Here is a 21,034-nt window from a genome sequence, read left to right on the forward strand (position 1 = left end):
GGTTTTGTGAAGATATCTGCTAGTGGTTGATCTGTTGGAACAAAGTGCAATTCCACTGTACCTTCATCCACATGTTCCCTTATGAAGTGGTACCTAATGCTGATGTGCATTGTCATTGAGTGTTGAACTAGATTACCTGTCATAACAATAGCACTTTGATTATCACAGTAAATAGGGATTCTAAAATATGTTAACCCATAATCCAGTAACTGATTCTTCATCCAAAGAATCTGTGCACAACAGTTTCCTACAGCAATGTACTCTGCTTCTGCAGCTGATGTGGAAATTGACTTTTATTTCTTGCTAAACGAAGAAACCAGCCTGCCTCCAAGAAATTGGCAGCTTCCACTAATGTTTTTCCTGTCAATTTTGCATCTTGCAAAATCTGCATCTGAGTAACCTATTAGCTTAAAGTCTGATTCTCTAGGATCCCACAATCTCAGATCAGCTGTTCCCTTAAGATACTTGAAAAAAAATTTCACAACTGTTAAGTGAGGTTCTCTTAGATCTGCTTGAAATCGTGCACAAAGACAGGTAGCATACATGATATCAGGTCTACTAGCAGTTAGATAGAGTAGAGAGCCAATCATACCTCTGTAATCAGTACTATCTACTGATATACCAGTATTCTTATCAAATTTTGTTGCAGTGACCATGGGAGTGGATGCACTTGAACAATCTTGCACTCCAAATTTCTTCAGCAAATTTCTGGTGTACTTGGATTGACAAATGAAAGTGCCTTCTTCATTCTGCTTGACTTGAAGGCCCAGAAAATAGCTAAGTTCCCCCATCATACTCATTTGATATCTTGACTACATAAGTTTGGCAAACTTCTTGCAAAGTCTATCATTTGTAGAACCAAAAATGATATCATCAACATATATCTGCACCAAAAGTAAGTCCTTTCCATGGTTGAGGTAGAACAGTGTTTTGTCAATAGTTCCTCTGATAAATCCACTTTCCAGAAGAAACTGAGCTAAAGTCTTATACCATGCTCTTGGAGCTTGCTTTAGGCCATAAAGTGCTTTATCAAGCCTGTAGACATGATTTGGAAATTTGGAATATATAAAGCCTGGAGGTTGTTCAACATATACTTCCTCTTCCAATTCTCCATTGAAAAAAGCACTTTTCACATCCATTTGAAAGACTGTAAACTTTTTGTGAGCAATATAAGCCAAAAATATCCTTATGGCTTCCAATCTAGCAACTGGTGCAAATGTTTCATCATAATCAATTCCATCCTGTTGAGAATATCCTTTTGCAACCAGCCTTGCTTTATTCCTTGTAATTATGCCATCACTATCAGTTTTATTTCAGAACACCCACTTTGTACCAACAACAAATCTGTTCTTCGATCTTGGCACTAGGGTCCAGACTTTGTTTCTTTCAAATTCATTTAACTCTTCCTGCATTGCTTGCACCCAATCAGCATCTTGAAGAGCTTCTTCCACTTTCTTTGGTTCAGTCTGAGAAAGAAAAGAATTATAGAGACATTCACTTAAAGTAGCTGTTCTAGTTCTGACACCTGCATCAGGATTTCCAATTATTAAATCAGGTGTATGTGATTTAGTCCACTTCCTTGCAGATAGAAGATTTTCTCTAGAACTGGATGCTCCCCCATGATCCATTCTATCTTCATCAACATTTTCTGATGATCCCCCTGAAATTATGCTCTCTGAGTTGGATCCTTCAGAAATTGAGTTTCCAAAATTATCAGAACTTGGCTCATCAAAACTTGATGAATCAGAACTTGAAGAGCCAGTTGTAGGTTCTGATGCTTCTTGAGATGTGATTCTATCTTCAGTTGTAGCATATGTGGCCCTTCTCACCACAGTTGTAGCATTTGACATTTGTGTAATCTCCTCTGTCAGACTTCCCTCCTTTGCCTTCAGATTTTCTGAAACTCTTCTTATCAGAACTTGCACCTTTCCTGGAAAATTTCTTTCCCTTCCTGAATTTTCTGTATGCAATCCTTGTGATTCCTTTCACCATAAGAGCATATAGCTTCATCATCTCTTCATCAGCATCCATCTCAGGCAAGCATTCAGTTTCTGAGTCATCATCACTATCAGAACTTGATGACTCAGTATCAGACTTTGTGATGAGCGCTTTTCCCTTGCCTTTTCTTGAGGTAGCTGCTTTGGGGGATTCTTCCTTAGCCTTAAGAGCAACTGTCCTTGACTTTCCTCCTTTCCTCTTGCTTCTTTGTTCCATCTCAAGTTCATGAGTCTTGAGCATCCCATAAATTTCATCAAGAGTTGTTTCTTCAAGATTATAGTTGTCTCTTATAATTGTGGCCTTCAAATCCCAACTTTCAGGAAGAGCTAACAGGAATTTAAGGTTTGAATCTTCAAGATCATACTCTTTATCAACTAGTGACAAATCATTCAAGAGTTTGACAAATCTGTCATATAAATCAGTTAATGACTCATTAGGCTTTGAGTCAAAGTGTTCATACTCTTGAAAGAGTATAGTCTTCCTGTTCTTCTTAATCGAATCAGTTCCCTGGCATCTTGTCTCCAAGGCATCCCATATCTCCTTTGCAGTCTTGCAGTTAATTACCCTGTTTGACATTACATTATCAATGGTACTATGCAGCAAGTGTCGTACCTTAGCATCCTTAGCAATTTATGCGATATCTTCAGCAGTGTAATCACTCTTCTCCTTTGGTACAGATTTTGCTGCTTCACCTGCAACTGCAATAGCGAGTTTGGTTGGCTTGTGAGGTCCTTCATTGATTCTATCAAGATATTCTGGATCTGTAGCTTCCAGAAACATAGTCATCCTCACCTTCTATATGGGATATTCAGATGGTTTCAGTATGGGAACTCTAATAGCCTCATATCGACTATGGATTTGAGTCTTTAGAGGTTCTTCAGTTTTGGTGGGCTTGGTTGGAGTTTCTGCTTCAGACATGATTATTTTTGGATCTTAAACTTTTTGTGTGTTAACAGATAGGCTCTAATACCACTTGTAGGTCACACACACTGTAGAAGGGGGGTTGAATACAGTGTATATGTCACAATCAATTAAATTCAAAGAACACAAGTAACAGAAAACAAACTTTATTAAACTCTGTTACAGTGTGGAACTGTCCTTTCTCAGTGATGAACAAATATCACGAGAGCTGCTAGGGTTACAATGAATATTATTCTCGATAATGATAACACATATAGTGTAAAGCCTATGTCTGTGTTTATATACTATACAGTTACAAGATAATCACTAATTGATATGGAATATAATTCTGCTTCCTAAAATATATCAATCAGTTATCTTTTCTTCCAAGTATTATATTCTTCATTGAATTCCTTCTTCATGCATATCTCTTCTTGCATTTGTCTTGATCTTCTTTCCTTTCAATAATCCGCCTTCCTTATCTGAAAGTCTCCTTAAGTCCTGATATTATCTCCTGATAAATATCTCCTGATAACTTAAGTTCTGACAACCCAAGTTTTGACTTCAGTATAAGTGCTGATTTCCAGTTAAGTACTGATTTGTCCTGTTTAAGTAAGATCTGAAAACTAAACACAAATCATATTAGACATGACATTATCAAATATATCTAACAACTTTCTATCATTCTATCTCTACTATAGGAAAATGGCATACCTCCACCTCCGGCTAGGGCTGTAATTCGAGTCGGGCGGCTCGCGAGCTCGCCCGACTCGAACTCATTTAAGTGGGCTCGACTCGGCTCATTTAGTTAAACGATCCGAGTTCGGGTAGAGGTTTAGGCTCGATTAAGTGTAAAATTAAATGAGTCGGCTCGCCCGACTCGTTAAAGCCGGCTCATTTAGCTAAACGAGCCGTCTCGACTCGACTCGTAAAATTAAACGAATCGAGTTTGGGCAGAGGTTTAGGCTCGTTTTACTAAACGAGCTGGCTCGGCTCGACTCGATTAATTTCGGCTCAAATTACGCCCGGCTCGAAACTCACCCGCTCGGCCCGAATTACAGGCCTACCTCCGGCTGATGTCATAAAACCACCGATTGTGTTTGCGGTGGACCTCTTCGTGCTTCTCCGCTTTCGTGACTCACCTTCTTAATAGAGTGAATATTCTCTAAGTGCCGACCTAGTGTTCCCGTGCTGGTCCCTCGAGCGTAATTAAATAGGGTTGTGGTCGACCATTTTGTACACAAATCAAACAATGAACTTTAAATCTATTCGGATTATCCGGCAAGGATTCTTTCAAAATATATGTCCATACATGTATTGATTGTCTCGAACTCGTAACACCTGCACAAATTTACAAAACGCATAAATTACTTACTAGAAATTTACAAAACGAATTTACTAAACGAATTTACAAAATGAATTTACAAAATGAATTTAACATAAACAAAATCTTTAAAATTACTTACATTACTAAAATTTACAAAATGAATTACTAAATTTTTTAAAATTACTAAAATTACAAAATATTTAAAAATTAAAATAACTTCTTCGGTATTAAAAGTGGATCCGGGTCGAGGTGGTAGGATTGAAACAGGGGCTGAAACTTAGGAAGAGAGACTCTGTCTTTCCTGATCCATTTTTAAATTATAAATTCTGGGAATATAAAAGCTTTTGGGAATATAATTCTGGTTCTGTGATGTGCGAATATAAAAGTTTCTGTGATGTGCGAATATAAAAGCAAAATAAAAATAAAAGGGTTAGGGATGAGTAACTAGATTATAGCCACGATAATTCAAATATTATCTAATAAAATTATTTACCTAATTTTAAAGTAAATAATTTAATATTTATATTTAAGATTAAATATTATATTTTTATATCAAGGTGGAATAATTAGAAAATATAAGTAAAAATATCAAAACACATATAAAAAAATTATGTAATGTGAAAAAAATCATTTATCATGCATGTTATAAGCTAATATTATTAAAATCAAAATATTGCAAGTTTTATCGACTTCAAATATTCAAAAAATAATTTCAATTTAAATATATTTAACCATTAAAAATATTTTTCTTAATACCTACTTTGAAGTGTTTAATAACTTTAAAACATATATTAACCAACACACGGTAATTTATTTTAATTTAAATATATACATAAACATGCTTATTCTAAAAACATTTTTAAATGACTAACCATTTTTAGAAAAACTTAAACAAATAATTACTTCAATTTAAAAACGTAAGTGGATTAATAATAACTATTAAAATCAAATAAATTATAATAACTAATAAAATTAAATGAATTGAAAATTTACAGTAGATAAACCAATATTAAAAAGATTGAGGATTAATGGTTACCAATTGTTGTTGGATGGGACAACAAAACGAAAATCAGGTGAAAATTGATTTTTACAAAAGTTGGTCAAAAATAGAAAAAATGGGGTTAGTCGGTAAAAGTCGCCTCATTGGTAACAACAAAAAATATAAAAAGTATCAATTTGTTAAAATATTAATTAATATTATTTTCGTATACATAATTATTATTTAATTTATTAAGTAATGAACTTTTATAGTTTTTCATTTCAAATTGACCTTAATTTAGAAGTTAGATCTTAAAATTTATATTTACTTTTAAGTTACATACTATATTGATTTGTACAAATGCAAATAATAATTGTATATACATAATCAAAATAATAAAATAATTATATATATTAAATATCGATTAAATAATATTCTCGATTAATTAATAAATTTTTGTAATCCTAACTCTCGGGCCCTTTAATATATATTAGTAATTTGCTGATTAAATTTATTAAATAATATATTTTATTAAAACTGTTATGGATTAAAAAACTAGGGTGTATTAATTATTATATATATTACTAGGGTTCGGGAGCTCAAAGCCTTTAATGGCTGCTCTCGTATTTCGTAACTTAACTCTACCTTTACGAGATGCCTACGTATCTCTACGAATTAGGGAATCAAGCCAAAAAATGTAGTTCTGAGAGGAGGGGTGAGTCCCTTTATATAGATGTTGGGAGTCCTTGAATTGTACTAGGGTTAGGAGACTTGTTGAACAAGTCTGAGACTTTGGATAGACTTTGAAGTCCTAAAATGAAGGAATCAAACTCCTTGTTGGTGTAGGTGCCCTCAAAGCTATCTTTTATAGATTTATATTACTGATTGGACTCATTTAATGAGCTGTTAATCTTACCTTTTATTAATTATGAAATTAATAAATAATCAGGGCTTTAGGCCTCATTAATTGGGCTTCGTTATTGGACCATATCAAGTCTAATTAATTCAACATTAATTATATTTCTAGGCTAGTTTTAGGCCTATATCAGTTGCCCCCCAACTTTTGCGAAACCCTGGGAAGGTTTTGCAGAAGTTGAAGTTTATATCTTTCCTGGTGTTCGTTTTTATCGTAAAGTGTGGTGCGATCTACACATTTACAACGATTTTTCCTTTGGAATCCGTCCCTACGGGCTTCCCTAATTTTCTGGGATTTTTTATTTACCTTCTGGTATTTTTAATGATTTTTCCTGAATTTTTAAGAATGTTCTGATACTCACATGTATTTCTCTTTAATTTTTCAAGACTATTTTATCAAAAATTATTTTCTAATTTTCCTGATTTTTTTGGGATTTTTGCTTATTTTTCCCTATTTTTTAGAATTTTTAGCAATTTTTCTGATTTTAGCCCATTTTCTGATTAATTAAATAATTCAGAAAATGTGCTTCTAAGGTTCCATGCATCCTAGGCGTGGTCACCCCGTCTAGGAGACATGTTACCAACAACGCCCATGAATGTTGTCTCTCAGGCGCTGTTGGATCCCCCCATATTTCCTAGGTGTGGGTCACCCCCGCCTAGGCGATATTTTCGATACAAAATTTATTTCGGTAAATCAATAAAACCAGTATTTTTGATAAACGGGATCTTTTTATTAAACTATTATAATTATCATCTCGTAATACGTGTAACCAAAGCGCTGAGACCAAGACTGCAGTATAAAATATACAGATTTGGATAATTATCCTAAAATCGGTACCGTTTTGAATTTGTTTTCTCAAAAAAATGTACTATTTTATAACCGGTATGATCCAACGCGGTATGAATATTCCATAAATATAAATAGCCTTTACCGTATTTCATTTCGTAAAAAAAATCATTTGCAAACAATTAAATATACAATTCTACAGAGAAAACCCTAATATTCATATAAGTTCTTCAGAATCAAACCTCAATTTCAAGGTGTTATCGAACTCTGTTTGGAAAGCTTGAGTACTCAAAACAAAGGTCTTGAGGTCTTCTATCAGAATCAACAAGTTTCAAAACTGCAAAATTAAAGGTTTATTTTCTATATTTTTATTTATTTTAGAAATAATTTGATTTAAATTATGAATTTTTGTTCAAGAGATTGTTTGTATGATTTGATGATTGCATATTGTAGAGCTTTTCTTCCTGTGATTTTGTTATATTATATGACTGATTTGGAATTCAATAACATGTTCAAAATTGAGTTTTAATTTCGAAATTCAAAATTAGGGTTTATAACCCGTATGAATGCTCTTAATTAAAATTTGGGGGTTTCTTCCCCAGGGGTTATTACATGATTTTGTTGATTGCATCGTGTTCTTGGTTGAATTTACAATCGATTCATATATAGCTTATCAACAAACGATTCCTGGTTTGCTCAAATCGAAGCAAACAAAACTCGATGGAGACGACGAGTTTCTTGACCATTTTACGGCCAACTCAGGGGCTATCTGTGTGATTTGATTGCATGTACAGATTCCTGGTGTTGTGTAGTTTCATTCTGGAGTTTGGCGAGGTGTGACAGTACCAGACACAAGATCTCCGGCGAACCCTTCGTTTTCCGGCGGGGCAGACAACAAAATTGCAGTTTAGCCTCTGAACTTTTAAAAACGATACAGTTTTGTCCCCCAGGTTTCTAGAACTTGCACATTTTGGATTCTTGTTTTAAAATTATTTAAAAATCATATTTTCTATTATTTTCATTACAGAAATTTGATTTTAATTATTAAAAATTCTAAAAATTATTATTTTAATTCCAAAAATTATTTTTAATTCAAAAATAAATCTGAATTAATTAGTTAATTAATTTTAGTTGATAATTAATTAGTTAAATGGTCAATTAATTTAAAAATTAATTGATTAATTGACTTAATTAATTATTAATTAATTTTAATTAATTATATATTTAAATTTAATTATTTATTTTGATTTAAAAATTCCAAAAAATAGTTTCGAGCTTTAAAATATTATTTTAAATTGTTCCAAGGCTCCATAATTATTATAAAATTATTTTAAAGCGAGATTCGGCCAATCGAACCCTGTTTATTATTTTAAAATGATTTAACGGCCCGTTTTAATTTCGTAAAATGTTTAAAAATTCATATTAAATATCCGAAAAATCATTTTGACATCGAATCTTCTTAGAAAAAGTATTTTTATCGAATATCCAACATGTTATGTGTTATATGTGAACTGATTGATGTGTTATATGCGCATGTGTATATTATTTGACTATTTTAAACGTAACTTTCAATCCGTAAATCGGATTTGAGTAAAACGAAGGGTAGATAGAAGCTTATATCGAATAGAATCAAGTAAGATAAGTATTGATAGATACTTGTGATATTTGAGCAGAAGAGGCAATGCATAAGAAAGGGAATTAAGTAGTAAGAGAATAAGAGATAGTGTTTGAAAGGCAGCGAAGTGTTAGCGAGTTAAGACAAGGCAAGTGTTCTGAACCTTTTCAAGATATATTATGAATAATTAATAGTTCTGTTTTACATTAAAAGTGCTTTGAAGCACTGAACCCTAAACCTTGATTCCATTTATTAATCTTTGAGCCGTAAACCTTATTCTTTCTGAACCATTGATTATTAATTACCCAGATACGAATCACATATATACGATACTACTCCACAAATACATACAAACTAAATATCAGTCACTGAGCTAAAATTGTTTAAACATTCAAACTTTTATACCTTATACATTGAAAGATCAATCCGTATAACCACAAGACTTTGATTCTTTTGTTATCCAATTCTTGTACCGGCTGATAGCCAATCCTTATATTTTCTATACTATACCCCTGTGAAGAGTACATATCATCCTATGCTTGAAACCCAATGTTGCTTATGATTCTGTTAATTTTATTACATTGTTTATTCTGTTATTATTATAGAATTGGATTGTTTTATAAAATTGTGGACCAGGTTCGTGGTCAGACCAGATTGGTGGTCAAGTTAGGCCAATATGTGCCTTGGATCCATTAATTAAAGTAGAGTTGTGTGCCTTGCTCAGAGTTAGTGCGTGACTGATCAGCAGCCTAACCTTAGTTTTTAAAATGAAAACTTAATATCCAATTCTAAATCATTGCTTATCCATGAACTTGATACCTTAAATTATTTCACTTGGTCATTATTTAATCTCAGTATTGTCAATGTGACTTGCTGAGCTAGTTAGCTCATTTGTGCAATTTTGTTTATGTTCTTTTTCAGTTAAGAAAGAACCTGTTGGTAGCGAGGATCCCCAATTTAGTGCGCGAGCTAGGATTCCAGGGTAAGAGGAATAAGTTAGCTGAAGACTTTTGGAATAGTTTAAGTTCAAGAAGTTGTAAGAATATTTAATATTCAGTTGTAAGTTTGAATAGTTGGGATTGGACGTTTGTAATATAAGTGTGTGTGTGTGGCATGTGTGCATACTTTAACCTGTTGCGATCCATGGAAGTTGGTAAGTAGGGTCACTATATATTATTATCTTTATTATTATTATAAGCATGATTATAAATAAGGTGTGTGTATGTGTGGACCCCAAACTTCTGACCTGAGTTTGGAGGGCACCACATGTTTGGTATCAGAGCTACAGGTTAAAAGTCACTTACACAAGCCTAGATTGACAGGAAAGGGTAGAGGGTTAGGATTAGAAGCAAGGAATAGAAATATAAAATGTTGAGAGGTTGAGTGAGACTGTATAATAGGAATTAGTATAATTTCTATTATAGCTCGAGATTCTTATTTTGCGATATGATTTCAGATAGCGGCGATGGTAGATTCCTTTATTCCAGTACCAACTGATCATTCTGAGCCTTCAGTCGGAGGACCATCTTCTGATCCACGTCCTGTTCTTCCGCGGGTGTTGTCTATACTACCTCGTGATGTGCCAGAGCCTGTACCATTGCGAGCTATTCCACCTCCTGGTATGAGGCCACCTATCCGAGGACCCCACCTGCTGGTTCAGATTCTATTGGTCATTCAGTTACGGGTATAATTTTTCAGTTTTCTTCATACCCTGTTCCGTACCATTAGTTTGAGGCTTTTCTTATGGAGCAGCGTCATTTGCGAGGGCAGATTAAGGAGTTATTGTATATCATGCATACCAGAGATATTGGGAGTGGTGAGAGGCGACTCAGAGAGAGGATCCAGGTGTTTCGGAGAGCAGTTGCTGTGAGGATAGCTGAGGCTACTCATGAGGATATCACCCCTGACTTTCTTATGGAGTGGGCTAAGTGGGTTCTAGAGGAGCTTGAGGAGATTGGAGGTCCAGATTTTCCATGAGCTAGAGACAGAGATGCCAAAACAGAGATGCTGAGTCAGAGATGTGATGGTTGCTTTTATTATGTACATTAGTCTGTAGTGTGTATCAATAGAATTTTGGTTGTATTTATAGACTAGATTTGCTGACTAGTGCGTAGGCATGTTGTACCCCTTTTTTCTTTTACTTTTGAAGTGTTTTCACGCTTGTACTACCAAAACTTTGATATATATATATATATCAGTACCTTTTATTTTCCAGCACTGTCATTTACATTATTGCACCTGCTTTATCTTACTTTATTTATTGCACCAGATATAACTCTTGTGATACCATGTACCCTATCCCCTTAACTGTTTACATTCTGTAAAGAAGCATGCAATTTACTTAGTTCAACTGTTACAACTACTTTCAAAAAAGAGATATTTATGTTTTACAAAACCTTTCAAAAAAAAGGATTTGATTTAAAGGTTAAATAAGTTGTTTGATTCTTTACAGAAAATGCCTCCTAGAAGAAACACCCGTTCTACTAACCAGAATGAAGAAACCAACAACAACAACCAAGACAACAACAACCAGGATGCAAACCCAGGTCCCATAGACCCAAAAGTAGCCCAGATTCTTCAGATCTTGGCTCAATAAACAGTTCACCTAACTCAACATAAACAAAGACAGACCGAACCCCAGGTAACTTTTAAGACTTTTCAGGCGGTGAAACCTCTAGAATTTAAGGGTTCTTTAGATCCAATTGAAGCGAGTGTCTGGTTAAAGGAAATAGAGAAGTCATTTGTTTTGGTTAAGGTAAAGAAGGAACAAAAGGTTGAGTTTGCAAGTTATTATTTGAAGAATGAAGCCACCTACTGGTGGGAAACAGTGAAGACATTGGAAGGTACATATGCTATTACTTGGGAGAGATTCAGAGAGCTATATTTAGAAAAATATTTTCCCCTGTTCATTCAGGATCAGATGGAATTGAAGTTCTTGGAGCTAAAGCAAGGGAATATGTCTGTAGCTGATTATGAAAGTAAGTTTGAGAAATTGTCAAGGTTTGTACCGTCGTATATGGATACTGATAGGAAGAAAGCTAAGAGATTTCAACAAGGTTTAAAGCCATGGATCAGAGGGAAGGTAGCCATATTTGAATTGGGTACCTATGCAGGAGTTGTACAGAAAGGCCATGATTGGAGAAACGGAGAGCGAGATGTCACAAAAAGAGAAGGAAAGTAAGAAAAGAAAGTTTGAAGGGAATGAAGGACAGTCATAAGCAGGGAAGTTTCCAAATTTTAATTAGAAGAAGGGCAAGTTTTAGCCAGGGAGGAATTTTAATTTCAAGAAGCAAAATGCAGGTGACGGAGGTCAAGGTAACTGTCCAGCCACTGTGAACCAGCCAAATCAGCTAAGGCTAACTTTTCTAGATTGTCAGGTACGTGGGAAGAAACATGGAGGAATTTGTAATCAGTTGAATGTAGTTTATTTCAAGTGTAATCATAAAGGGCACTATTCGAGGGAGTGCCGTAACCAGCCATTTAGAGAACCAGTGAACAAAGACCAGCCTACTCGGAATCCAGTAGTTAAGGTTCCAGCAATTGGGTTTACATGCTTTAAGTGCGGAAAGCCAGGACACATAGCCAGGGATTGCAAGACACCAGGCTTAGTCAGCAATGCATTGAGGATTATGGGATCCACTCCAATAGTGAATGAGACTCCACGGGCCAGAGTTTTGACATGTCTATAAAGGATGCTATCCAAGATACTGATGTCGTGGCAGGTACGCTTAATGTGAATTCTTTATGTGCCAAAGTGTTAATAGATTTGGGAGCAACTCGATCATTTATTTCCCAAGAATTTGCTAGAAAGTTAAATTGTCCGGTTGAGTGTTTAAATGAAATAATGACTGTGGAATTTTCCAGTCAAGAATGTATATCTGTTAATCAAGTTTGTGTGAATTGTGAGATTGAAATTTTTGGTACTAACTTTTGTGTGGATTTGATACCATTTAAGTTAGGAGAATTTGACGAATGGATTGGTTATCTAAACACGAAGCTTAGATAGACTATCGTAATAAGAAGGTAATTTTAAAGATGCCAGACGAAAAAGTGGTAACGTTTACGGGCCAGAAGCAAGTGCAGAAGTTCTTAACGATAATTCAAGCTAAAAAGTTGCTACGACAAGGATGCGAGCATTTTATTGCATATATGATTGATAGAAGTCAGGAGCCAATAAAACTTGAAGATATTCCAGTTGTTAATGAGTTCCCAGATGTATTTCCCGATGAGTTACCCGGACTTCCTCCAGATAGAGAAATTGAGTTTGTAATTGACTTAGCACCTGGAACAGAACCAGTATCCAAGGCCCCGTACAGAATGGCGCCCGTTGAAATGAAGGAGTTAGCAAAGCATTTGCAAGAATTGTTAGAGAAATGAGTAATTAGATCTAGTGTATCCCCATGGGGTGCACCAGTACTATTTGTTAAGAAGAAAGACGGAAACATGAGACTATGCATCGATTATCGAGAGCTCAACAAGCTTACCATCAAGAATAAGTATCTGTTACCTCGAATTGATGATTTGTTTGACCAGTTGAAGGGAGACAAGTATTTCTCCAATATTGATTTGAGATCAGGATATCACCAATTGAAAATTAAACCAGAGGATATACCAAAGATAGCTTTCAGAACAAGGTACGGATATTATGAATTCTTGGTGATGTCTTTTGGATTAACTAATGCCCCAACATCATATATGGATTTGATGAACAGAATTTTCAAGGAATATTTGGACAAGTTTGTCATTGTGTTTATAGATGATATTTTGATTTACTCGAAGAGAGAAGAAGACCATGCAGAGCATTTGAGGATATCTTTGGAAATTTTGAGGAAGGAAAAGTTATATGTGAAATTCTCAAAGTTCGAGTTTTGGCTACAGGAAGTTCAGTTCTTAGGACACATAGTCAGTAATGAAGGGATCAAAGTGGACCCGACAAAGATTGAAGCTATTACAAATTGGGAAAGACCAAAAATACCAACAGAAGGAAGAAGTTTCTTGGGATTAGCGGGATATTATCGATGATTTTTTCAAGATTTCTCGAACATTGCGATGCCGTTGACAAAGCTTATACGGAAGAATTAAAAGTTTATATGGAACAACAAGTGTGAGGAAAGGTTTCAGGAATTGAAGCGGAGATTAATCATGACACCTATTTTTGTCACTTCCAAATGATCAAGGAAATTTTGTAATCTATAGTGATGTTTCTCATAAGGGACTAGGTTATGTTCTGATGCAGCACGATAAGGTTATGCATCGAGGCAACTGAAACCTCATGAGCAGAAGTATCCTACCCATGACTTGGAGCTAGCGGCCATAGTAATCACTTTGAAGATTTGGAGATATTATCTATATGGAGAAAAATGCCAGATTTATACGGATCACAAAAGTTTGAAGTACATATTCACACAAAAGGAGCTTAACATGAGACAGAGAAGATGGTTAGAGTTGATTAAGGACTACGACTGTACGATTAACTATCACCCCGGCAAAGAAAATGTTATGGCGGATGCGTTAAGTCGAAAAGAGAAGTTGAATGTGTTATCAGTACCCGAGGAATTATACAAGGAATTTCAGAAATTGGAATTAGAAATAAGAGTTTGCAAGCCTAACGAAGCAAAGATGTATAGTATGACTTTTTAGCCAGAATTGTTAGAAAAGATAAGAAAGTCTCAAGAGGAAATAATGGATCAGGACATCAGTCGTTTGGTAGGTGAAGAGTTGTGCACATAAAAGGACGATCAAGGTATTCTTAGGTTTTTTTTCCAGAAGTCGGATTCCACCAGTAACGGAGTTAAAGAATGAAATTTTATAAGAAGCTCATAATTCAAGGTATTCAATCCATCCATGAAGTACCAAGATGTATAGAGATTTAAAGAAAAATTATTGGTGGCCAGATATGAAGAGAGAGATTGCAGAGTGGGTTAGTAAATGCTACATATATCAGAGGGTCAAGGTAGAGCACTAGAGACCAAGTGGATTATTGCAGCCATTAGAGATTCCAGATTGGAAGTGGGAGAACATTGCCATGGATTTCATAGTTGGATTACCAAGGACAAAAGTGAACTACGATGCCATTTGGGTTATAGTGGGCAGACTTACCAAGTCAGCTCATTTTCTGCCTATCAATGAAAGATTTTCACTAGACAAGTTGGTTCACATATATTTGAAAGAGATAGTAGTTCGTCATGGAGTTCCTGTATCGATCGTATCTGACCGAGATCCAAGATTCAATTCGAGATTTTGGAAAAGTTTTCTAGAATGTTTGGGAACCAGATTGAATATGAGTATAGCTTACCATCCAAAGATGGCCAGCCAAAGTGAACAAACAATTCAGACAATTGAGGACATGTTACGCGTCTGTACAATTGATTTCAAAGGAAGTTGGGACGAGCATTTACCCTTAGTAGAATTTGCTTACAATAATAGTTACCATGCCAGTATCGGGATGTCACCCTATGAAGCTCTTTACGGACGTAAATGTCAATCTCCAGTATATTGGGATGAGGTAGGAGAACGCAAAATACTTGGACCTGAATTGGTGTAATGGACGAAGGAAGTTGTTGAAGTTATCCATAAAAGGTTAATTGCAGGACAAAACCGTCATAGAAAGTACGCAGATCAATCAAGAAAAGATATGGAATTCGAAGGAGGAGATTTAGTATTGCTGAAAGTGTCACCATGGAAGGGATTGACAAGATTTGGGAAGAAAGGAAAGCTGAGTCCTAGATATGTCGGACCTTTTGAGATTCTGAAGCGTGTTGGCAAGGGCTACGAATTGGCATTACCCCCGCATATGGAGCACATTCACAATATTTTTCACGTATCGATGCTTAAGAAGTATAATCCAGACTCTAGGCATGTAATTGAGTACGAGCCAGTAGAACTGCAGGCAGATTTATTATATGTAGAGAGTCCGATAGAGATTCTAGAAGAAATAGAGAAGGTGTTAAGGAATAAAGTTGTAAAGTTAGTAAGAGTATTGTGGAAAAACCCAAAGGTTGAAGAATCAACCTGGGAGTTAGAAAGTGATATGCGAGAAAAGTACCCTCATCTGTTTTCTTAGGAGATTCTGAGGACAGAATCCTTTTAAGGAGGGAAGGATGTAATATCTGAGATGTATCATGTAATTATTTGCTAAGTACTATATATTTATTCCGTGATTATTCTGTGAATTATTTGTTAAGTGGTATATGTGTTTGGATATTTAAATATGATATAATTTGAGTATTTTAATTTTTATATGTATAAAATAAAGTGTAGATAATTGTCATATTTTTCTATTAATTTTAATATTGTTTTATGATTTTATAAAAGATTTATGGATTTAGTAAATTATTTTTCCGAGTATTTATAAACTATTTTGTATAATCGGGAACCAACCGACTTTACCCGTTTTTACGTTTTTACAACCCGAAACTCTTCCAAGAACTCCTTCCTAAACTAATTGTAATATTCTGAACATTTTCCATGTTTTGACTTTTTCAATCCGGCATACGGTTTTCCCTGTGCGGGTCCCGGGGCGATATTTTTGATACAAAATTCGTTTCGGTAAATCAATAAAACCCCTATTTTTGATAAACGGGATCTTTTTATTAAACTATTATAATTATCATCTTGTAATACGTGTAACCAAAGCACTGAGACCAAGACCGCAGTATAAAATATACAGATTTGGATAATTATCCTAAAACCGGTACCATTTTAGATCTGTTTTCTCAAATAAATGTACTATTTTATATCCGGTATGATCCAACGGGGTACCAATATTCCGTAAATATAAATAGCCTTTACCGTATTTTATTTCGTACAGAAAATCATTTGCAAACAGTTAAATATATAATTCTACAGAGAAAACCCCAATATTCATATAAGTTCTTCAGAATCAAACCATAATTTCAAGGTGTTATCGAATTCTGTTTGGAAAGCTCGAGTACTCAAAACGAAGGCTTGAGGTGTTCTATCAGAATCAACAAGTTTCAAAACTGCAGAATCAAAGGTTTATTTCCTATATTTTTATTTATTTTCGAATTAATTTGATTTAAATTATGAATTTTTGTTCGAGAGATTGTTTGTATGATTTTATGATTGCATGTTGTAGAACTTTTCTTCCTGATGATTTTGATATATTATATGACTGATTTGGAGTTTAATAACATGTTCAAAATTGAGTTTTAATTTCGAATTTCAAAATTAGGGTTTATAACCCGTATGAATGTTCTTAATTGAAATTTTGGGGTTTCTACCCCAGGGGTTATTAGATGATTTTGTTGATTGTATCGTGTTCTTGGTTGAATTTGCAATCGATTCATATATACCTTCTCAACAAACGATTACTGGTTTGTTCAAATCGAAGCAAACAAAACTCGCCGGAGACGGCAAGTTTCTTGACCATTTTCCGTTCAACTCAGGGGTTATCTGTGTGATTTGTTGAATGTACAGATTCCTGGTGTTGTGTAGTTTCATTCTGTAGTTTGGGGAGGTGTGACGGTACCGGAGACGAGTTCTCCGGCAAACCTGTCATTTTCCGTCGGGGCAGACTGCAAAATTGTAGTTTAGCCCCTAAACTTTTAAAAACGATACAGTTTAGTCCCCTAAGTTTGTAGAACTTGCATATTTTAGATTCCTGTTTTAAAATTATTTAAAAATCATATTTTCTATTGCTTTAATTACAGAAATTCGATTTGAATTATTAAAAATTCTAAAAATTATTATTTTAATTCCAAAAATTATTTTTAATTAAAAAATAAATATGAATTAATTAGTTAATTAAATTTAGTTGATAATTAAATAGTTAATTGGTCAATTCATTCTAAAATTTCTTGATTTCTTGATTTAATTAATTATTAATTGATTTTAATTAATTATTTAATTAGATTTAATTATTTATTTTGATTTAAAAATTCTGAAAAATAGTTTTGAGTTTTAAAATATTATTTTAAATTGTTTCCAAGGCTCGATAATTATTATAAAATTATTTTAAAGCCAGATTCGGCCAATCGAACCCTGTTTATTGTTTTCAAATGATTCAACGGCTCGTTTTAATTCCGTAAAATGTTTAAAAATTCATATTAAATATTCGAAAAATCATTTTAACACCGAATCTTCTTTGAAAAGGTATTTTCATCGAATATCTTACATATTATGTGTTATATGTGAACTGGTTGATGTGTTATATGCGTATGTGTATATTATTTGACTATTTTAAACGTAACTTTCAATCCGTAAATCGGATTTGGGTAAAACGAAGGGTATATAGAAGCTTATATCGAATAGAATCAAGTAAGATAAGTATTGATAGATACTTGTGACATTTGAGGAGAAGAATCAAGGAATAGGAAAGGGAAGCAAATAGTCAGAGAATAAGAGATAGTGTTTGAAAGGTAGCGAAGTGTTAGCGAGTTAAGACAAGGCAAGTGTTCTGAACCTTTTCAAGATATATTGTGAATAATTGATAGTCCTCTTTTATATTGCAAGTGCTTCAAAGCACTGAACCCTAAACCTTGATTCCATTTATTGATATTTGAGCCATAAGCATTATTTTTCTGAACCATTGATTATTAAATACCCAGATACGAATCACAGATATACGATACTACTCCACAAATACATACAAACTAAATACCAGTCACTGAACCAAAATTGTTTAAAAATTCAAACCTTTATACCTTATACATTGAAAGACCAATCCGTTTAACCACAAGACTTTGTTTATTTTGTTTTTCAATTCTTGTACCGGCTGATAGCCAATCCTTGTATTTGCTATACTGTACCCCTGTGAAGAGTATAGATCATCCTATGCTTGAAACCCAATGTTGCTTATGATTCTGTTTATTGCATTACATTATTTATTCTGTTATTATCATAGATTTAGATTGTTTTATAAAATTATGGACCAGATTCGTGGTCAGACCACATTGGTGGTCAAGTTAGGCCAACGTGTGCCTTGGATCCAGTAATTAGAGCAGAGCTGTGTGCCTTACTCGGGGTTAATGCGTGACTGATCAACAGCCTAACCTTGGATTTTAAAATGAAAACTTAATATCCAATTTTAAATCATTGTTTATCCATAAACTTGATACCTTAAATCATTTCACTTGATCATTATTTTATCTCAGTATTGTCAATATGAATTGTTGAGCTACTTAGCTCATTTGTGCGATTCTGTTTATGTTCTTTTCCAGTTAAGAAGGAACCTGTTGGTAGCGAGGATCCCCAATCCAGTGCGCGAGCTAGGTTTCTAGGTTAAGTGGAATATGCTAGCTGAATACTTTTGGAATTGTTTAAGTTTAAGAAGTTGTAAGAATATTTAATATTCAGTTCTAAGTTTGAATAGTTGGGATTGGACGTTGTAATATAAGTGTGTGTGTGTGGCATGTGTGCATACTTTAACCTATTGCGATCCGTGGAAGTTGGTAAGTAGGGTCACTGCATATTATTATCTTTATTATTATTATAAGCAAGATTATAAATAAGGGGTGTGTGTGTGTGGACCCCAAACTTCTTACCCATTTTTGGAGGGTGTCATACCCCGCCTAGGAGAAAAGTTTTTTACCACGCCTAGGAACTATGTCTGTTAGGCGTGTTTGGGTTCCATCTCTGTCAAAATCCTAGGTGTGGGTTACCCTCGCCTAGGAAGTATCCATTTTACCACGCCTGGGAATCATGTCTCCTAGGCGTGGTTGAGTTTCAACCCTTCCATTATCCTAGGCGTGGGTTACCCCCGCCTAGGAAGCATACATTGTACCACGCCTAGGAATTATGTCTTCTAGACATGGTTTGGCACCTCAATTCATACCCTATGATTTTTTCATAAACTAGGGTATGTAGACTTATATTTTTGATTTTTTAGTAAAGAATGTTCTAGAATTTGAATTTTCAAATTCACAACGCCTGGACTTGACAGGCCCATTTCTTTTAGGCCCATTTGTTGGTTGAGTTCCCTCTACTCGGCTATAAAAAGGAGTGGAGTGTGAGCTTATTTCTCACACTCTACTCAAATTTCTCAAAAATTCTCTCCTTCTACAATAATTTCTCTTTTTCTTTGCCACCGTAAGGCGATTTTTGGCCTCTCTTGCCGCTGTAGTTCTCGTCATTTTCTGGGTTTTCCTTGAAGATTCTGTTTGAATCTTCATCTCCTTCCTCGTCTTCAAGAGTTTTTCTAGGTTTCAAGCTTTTATCATCCATGGCGGATTTCGACTCATCCCACTCTCAGTCTTCCGTCGCTGTTACCCGTTCTTCTAGGGCCAATCGAGGTAAAAAATCTCTAGTCCATTCTCCAGTTATTTCACTTAGGGATCTTTTAACCGAATTTGGGCAAGCCTTCCCTAGTATGTTACACTTAGATGCATAAAATTACCCTTCTAGATTTGATTATGATAAAGTAGAGACTATAGCCCGTTTATTTGGTATATCACACCCTTATAGGGTCGTGGCTCCAGGCCCAAATGATAGGGCCTATTACCCAAAGCTTGGGGCCATTCGGGTCTATAAGGAAACCTTTTATTTCCTCCTTTTAGATGAAGCCCGAGTCTGTCCAACTCAACTTATCCCCAACTCGTGGCATTTTATTCACTGCTATATGGCCCAATCCCGTAAACATGGCTTTGAGCCCAATGTGTGTGTTTTTTGATATTTATTTAAATTTGTAAATTCTCTAGAGGACGAAGGATGGGTCAAAATAGTTCGTAGATCCTTGGCCCGTTCTTGCTTCATTTTTGGTACCAATCCGGACTCGTATACAACTTGGAAGAACGAGTGGTTTTATGTATATCTAAATGCCGAGGAGAGTTGGGACCATTTTTTCCGTCCCAACTTCTCAAAGAGTGTAGATGGATCTTTAAGAGATTTAAAACTGGGGATAGATGAAGATGTGGCCATCAGGGCCATTACTGCTGATAATTTGCATCACTGTGCTCTCATTCTATTAGAGGGAAACTTGCAAAATTTAGGTCTTAGCGACCTGGGTCCCGAGGGTACTTCTTTCCCCTTTTTATTTCATTTTTCATTTCAATAATTTTGTCATTTTTCTAATGTTTGTATATTTCCCTGCAACTAAGGCAACCCTGGACTCTATCATTAAGAAAAGGGAGGCCCGCACTGTGAAGGGCTCTGCTTTTGAGACTCACTGCAACAAGTGGGTAAGGATTGGAGAGGACCCTTCAGTCACGGTTAAGGAGGCCGTCCCTACTTTCATATCCGAGAGGCCCCTTAGCCTCGATGAGGATACTTCTCCTTTTACTGTGACTTGGGGCCTTCAGAGGAGGGACACGGTAGTGGGGAGCTTTGAGGTTGCTGCTGTTTGGTCCGAGAGCGTGGTTAAACCTCGTGATAGGATCAAGATAGTAGAGTCTTCTGACGATCTACAGATTGAGCGTCTGGGTGCTCAGGTCGTAGCTTCAGTAAGCCTCTCCTTTATCTTTTTTCTTTTTATGTTTTTATGATCTTTCTCCATTCTTTACACACTACTTATTGTGTTTGAACATGTTTGTGCAGATGAATACCTATCTCCAGGCC

This window comes from Apium graveolens, chromosome 6 (genome assembly GCF_009905375.1).
Source record: "Apium graveolens cultivar Ventura chromosome 6, ASM990537v1, whole genome shotgun sequence".
Lineage (NCBI taxonomy): Eukaryota > Viridiplantae > Streptophyta > Magnoliopsida > Apiales > Apiaceae > Apium > Apium graveolens.